This window comes from Oryctolagus cuniculus, chromosome 11, assembly GCF_051225735.1.
Source record: "Oryctolagus cuniculus isolate XC-2025 breed Fujian yellow rabbit chromosome 11, ASM5122573v1, whole genome shotgun sequence".
NCBI lineage: Eukaryota > Metazoa > Chordata > Mammalia > Lagomorpha > Leporidae > Oryctolagus > Oryctolagus cuniculus.
The window spans coordinates 17,157,705-17,163,105 of NC_142877.1; the positions used below are offsets into that span (position 1 = coordinate 17,157,705).

At 44.9% G+C, this 5,401-nt stretch overlaps 1 pseudogene; it reads right to left on the reverse strand.

The window, feature by feature from the left end:
- Positions 1-2,638: 2,638 nt before the first annotated feature.
- LOC138844191 (cytochrome c oxidase subunit 7A2-like, mitochondrial pseudogene) lies at positions 2,639-3,551 on the reverse strand (annotated as a pseudogene).
- Positions 3,552-5,401: the final 1,850 nt, after the last annotated feature.

Here is a 5,401-nt window from a genome sequence, read left to right on the forward strand (position 1 = left end):
TATCAGGATAGCATTGGACCTGGGGATGAAATGGAACAGTGGGGCAGGCACTGAGGCGCAGTGGGTAAAGCTCTGGCCTGAAGCACCAGCATCCCCTATGAGTTCCAGTTCTTGTCCTAGCTGCTCCCCTTCTGATCCAGCTCTCTGCTATAGGAAGGCAATAGAAGATGGCCCAAGTCCTTGAGGCCCTGAACCCACATAGGAGACCCAGAAGAAGCTCCTGGCTCCTGACTTCAGATAGGCTCAGCTCCCGCCATTGTAGCCATATGGGGAGTGAACCAGCAGATGAAAGACCTCTGTGTGTGTGTGTGTGTGTGTGTGTGTACCTCTCTCTGTAACTCTTTCAAATAAATAAAAATAAATTTTAAAAAAAATAAAAAGAAATGGAACAGTGATGAATAATTCCATTTTGCTCAGTACTGAAGAGTCTCCCAGGATATGAGAATGACAGTGCTAAAACCAAGAAAGTCCCAGGCAAACAGGACAAATTGAGCAGCTTAGTTGGCAGTTCCTCTGCAAGGGCCTTAATAGCAGTAGAGCAAAAAGACAGAAAGATCCTAAGTGCCTAAGGATTTCATGGAGCAGACCCACCTATTAGTGGGCTTGGACTACCTACCTCTAGAATTTTATACGGGAAATAAACATTTATCTTGTTAAAGCCACTGTTTACTTTAAACACGGACATACCTAACTGTGATACCTTAGAGTGGAGTGCCAAACATAAGAGACAAACACATACATGAAACTGGAATACTGGCTGGGTGATACACAGTGTTGAAACAGCCATTGCCAAGTGGAGGGTTAGTAATCCTTGTTATTCAAGGGCAAAACATTTGGCAAAGCCATAATATTCCACCTTGGAAGGCAAAATACACATTCACCAATGCTGCAGTGCTAGGGGAATATGTATGTGTAATAAGACGTTGGGCTGTGCTGCTGCTTCTTGTGGCTTTCAGCAAAATCTTAAAGAGCTATAAATCCACAAACCCAGAGGAGACTGTATTAACTAAAATAAGCCAGGCATACCAAGACAAAGACTGCCTTACCTCACTTATATGTGGAATCTAAAAAGTTGAACTCAGGGCTGGCGCTGTGGTGTAGTGGGCTAAGCCTCCACTGTGGTGCTAGCATCCCATATGGGTGCCAGTTCAAGTCCCAGCACCTCCTCTTCTGATCCAGCTCTCTGCTATGGCCTGGAAAGGCAGTAGAGGATGGTCCAACTGCTTGGGCCTCTGCAGCTGCATGGGAGATCTGGAGGAGTCCCCTGGCTCCTGGCTTCAAATCAGCTATTGAAGCCATTTGAGAGCAAATCAGCAAATAGAGATCTTTTCTCTCTCTCTCTCCCTTTCTCAGCCTGTAACTCTCTCTCTCTCAAATAAATAAATAAAATATTTAAAAAATAATAAAAGTTGAACTCATAGAAGCAGAGAGCACAATGGTGGTTACAAAGGGCTGAGGCAAGGAAGAAATGTAGCAGACATGTTGGTGAAAAGTACAAAATTCCAGTAAGATATGAGGAATGAGTTTAAGATATGTACTGTACAACATGGCTACTATAATTAATAATAATATACTATATCTTTGAAGATTACTAAAGAGTATTTTCACCACAAACAAATGATAAGCATGTGAGGTAAGGGTATGTTAGCTTGATTTAGCCATTCTACAATGTATACATATATCAAATACTGTCTTATCTATGATAAATAGGTATAATTTTGTCAATTAAAAATAAACTTTAAAAACTGAGATGTAAGGAAGTACAGCACTAAAGTATTCTCTGGCTGCTGTTTGCAATCTAAGTTGACCTCGAGGCTGGCCATCTGTAGCTTTTCAGGGTTGAAAGGTCAATTGCTTTTGTACCCCCAAAATATAGCTATTAAGAGCAATAGCTCTGTGATACCAGACTTAGCAGGAGATATTTCCATGACCTTTAAACTTTATCAGCACCTTATTTTAAAAATTGTTCTTGCCAGAAAATTGGACCCAGCTTGGAGGAAAAGATTCTATTAATGGATTTGTCTTCCCCACCCAAGTCTTTGCTTCAGATGCAACTAGTTGGCTGCCACAAGTTAAGAGACAGGGTAATGAGAGAAGCACAGGATGAATTTTAAAAAGTAACATGAGAATGTTCAAGCTAAAAAAAAGTTCCATTTCTAAACAAGAGAGCTGCCTGTTTATACATGACAAAGAATTGACTTAATATAAACCAGCAAGAGGGGCTGGCAAAGTGGCATAATAGGTTAAGCCTCTGCCTGCAGTGCTGGCATCCCATATGGGTGCTGGTTCATGACCCAGATACTCCTCTACCAATCCAACTCTCTGCTAATGGCTTGGGAAAGCAGTAGAAGATGGCCTAAGTGCTGGGACCCCTGTACCCAAGTGGGAGACCCAGAAGAAGCTCCTGGCTCCTGGCTTCAGACAGGCCTAGCACCAGCTGTTGTGCCCATTTGGGGAGTGAACAAGGAGATGGAAGACCTCTCTCTGTGACTCTTCCTCTCTCTGTCTGTAGTTCTGCCTCTCAAATAAATAAATGTATCTTTAAAAAAAAATAGCAAGAAGTAGGTTCCAAAAGTTTTTCCAAGTGAAAGGAGAATCAACTCCACAAGGCTCATCTTTTTTTTTTTTTTAACTCAAAGGGTTTAATGCCAAAAAGCCAACCAGTCCTCTGCAGTCTAAGTCATTTGTTTCGGGGCTGTGAAGCTATGTAGAGGGCGATCAGGCAGTAGATGGTCCCTCCCACAGTCAGCACCATGGTGGTCCGGTAAAGCATTTGGTCAGGCAGGCCTCGTTTCAGGTGGATGCGCACACCATCAGATTTCTGGAAAAACTTCTGCAACTCTGGAACTTTGTTTTTCCCAGCATAATCATATGCAGCAGAATTGGAGATCAGTTTAGTTGGGGTAGCAAATATGATAGGTGGTGCTTCTGTGGAAACCACAGGCTTTAATCCCTGCGGGAAATAGGTGTCCGAAGCCATGCTCCCGTCAACTTTTGCGTGAAGCCACTAAACTTGTAGTACATGACGCCCGGAGCCCGGCTTCCCACAGCCGCTGCCTGCGCGACCGCCCTAAAGAAGGCAAGGCTCATCTTGAGTATGGTCAGAAGGCATAATGGACAAGAAAGAATACATAAAAGGATAACCTAGAGAGGATGTTTAGCCTAACAAGTGTCGCTCCCCCTCTTCGTGGAGGAACGACACAGGACCCTGCGCTGTTCTTTCGTCTGCTCGGCCCTCCCCGGGTTTGCTGCTGGTTCTTCCCGGGTTGGCTACTATCCCCTCCACCTCCGTGGAAGGGCGGTTCCCCCTGGCCACATTCCCCACTTCCGCGGGGGAGCGGCACACCGCCGGCCGGCTCTCTCGGGGGCTGCACAGGTGTTCCCCTTAGATGTTCCTGGTGCATGCCGTCTCTCTCCTCCTTTATAGTCCTCCTCTGCCAATCCCAACTCGGCTGCCCACACACCGAGTACGCTGCTCTCCTCCAATCAGGAGCAAGTCCTACAGTTTATTGGCTGAACTGGAGGCAGCTGTGTAGAAGCTGTTTTCTCCTCTCCCAGCGCCATATTGTGGGAGAGCAGATGCATAGAATAAGTCTTAATTCCAGTAACTTAGTCTAGTCCGAGTTGCTCCCCACAACAAGTAAGATGCTTGCCTCTAATTAAGATTCTCACCTCATATCAGCGTATCTGTCATCAGTTTTGGCTCTAGGTTCTGCATACCATCCCTACATACCAGGGATAAATTCCACTTGGTCCGGATGAACGATCTGTCTGATGTGTTGTTGGATTTTATTGGCTAGAATTTTGTTGAGGATTTTTGTGTCTGATTCATCAGGGATATTGGTCTATAGTTCTCTTTCTCTGTTGTATCTTTTTCAGGTTTAGGAATTAAGGTGATGCTGGCTTCATAGAAAGAATTTGGGAAGATTCCCTCTCTTTCAATTGTTTTGAATAGCTTGAGAAGAATTGGAGTTAATTCCTCTTTAAATGTCTAATAGAATTCAGCAGTGAATCCATCCAGTCCTAGGCTTTTCTTTGTTGGGAGGGCCTTTATTACTGATTCAATTTCTGTCTTGGTTATGGGACTGTTTAGGTTTCTTATGTGTTCATGGTTCAATTTAGGTAGGTTTTATTTTTCCTGGAATATATCCATTTCTGCAAGACTTCCCAGTTTGTTGGCATACAACTCTTTATAGTAATTTCTGATGACTCTTTTTATTTCTGTGGTGTCTGTTGTTACATTCACTTTTCATCTCTAATTTTATTGATTTGGGTCTTATCTCTCCTTTTTTGTTAATTGAGCCAATGGTGTGTCAATTTTGTTTATTTTTTTCATATCTTTGGACTATGCCTCCATGACTTAGGGGAGTCCACTCTTTGAGTGAATACCATAGATATGTGCTGGTTGTGTTGAGAGATCTCTGCTCAATACTCCAGGGTGAGGGGAGTGTCCAAAGTGACACTCAAATTGGGCATGGTAAATCTCCTCTTTTCTTTTTAATCAGAGAGGAGGTTTGCGCTGCTCTATTGCATAGTCTTACACTCCTCCCCTCTCCTCAAAGAAGACCAATGCCTGGGTACTAGCCCTAGTGGTTACAAAATTCATCCACACTGCCACAAAAACCACATAAAGGATCTGTGCAGTCCTCAGTGTGAACATGGATCCCTCATCAATGACTCACCAGGGAATCAGGGAGCCCCAATCATGTGGAGCCACCCACAGTAACTGCAAGAAGACCCAACTGCACCATGTGCCCTCCCATGCAGCCACAGTGTTTTCTTAGTTCCAGCATACAAGGCTCCCACAGTCATGAGTACCCAGCCCCCTGTCAGTTCTTCCAGCCAGACTCAGGCATCTCCTACTGGCTTGTTGCCAGGTGTGTGGACACAAGCTGGCACAGCTGGCACATATGTCCAAAATGGCACCCACCCTCTCTTGGCTCGTTACAGGGTGCCAGTGCTCGGTGGTCAGGGAGAGAGAAATGTACACCCCACTTTTTATTCCTCTAGGTTGGCAAGTACACTGTCTCCCACAGATCTCCAAGATGGACTCATGCCAGGCTCTTCCCACAGCTTATCACCAGTGGCTTGGGGTGCTGCAGTCTGGTCTCACAGAACTCTTCAAAGTTGGTACTGAGGCTCTTGGCTGCTGGGGTCCTGAACTGTGCATGTCCACACCCTCCATGTAGGTCCACAGTGTTATTCTAATTTGTGTGGAATTTCCTCTGGAGTTTTCTTCCTATTCTTCCCCGAGAATTGCACTGTCTCCACTTTTTTAAAACTATCTTTGACTAGGATATGGAACCGCGGGAGCCGCAGAGTCAGAGCGCCAGTGTGGGAAGGGGAGTCTATGTGACAAAAACACCAGAGGGAAAGGAGGGACGCTAAGGGCTCCGAGTCC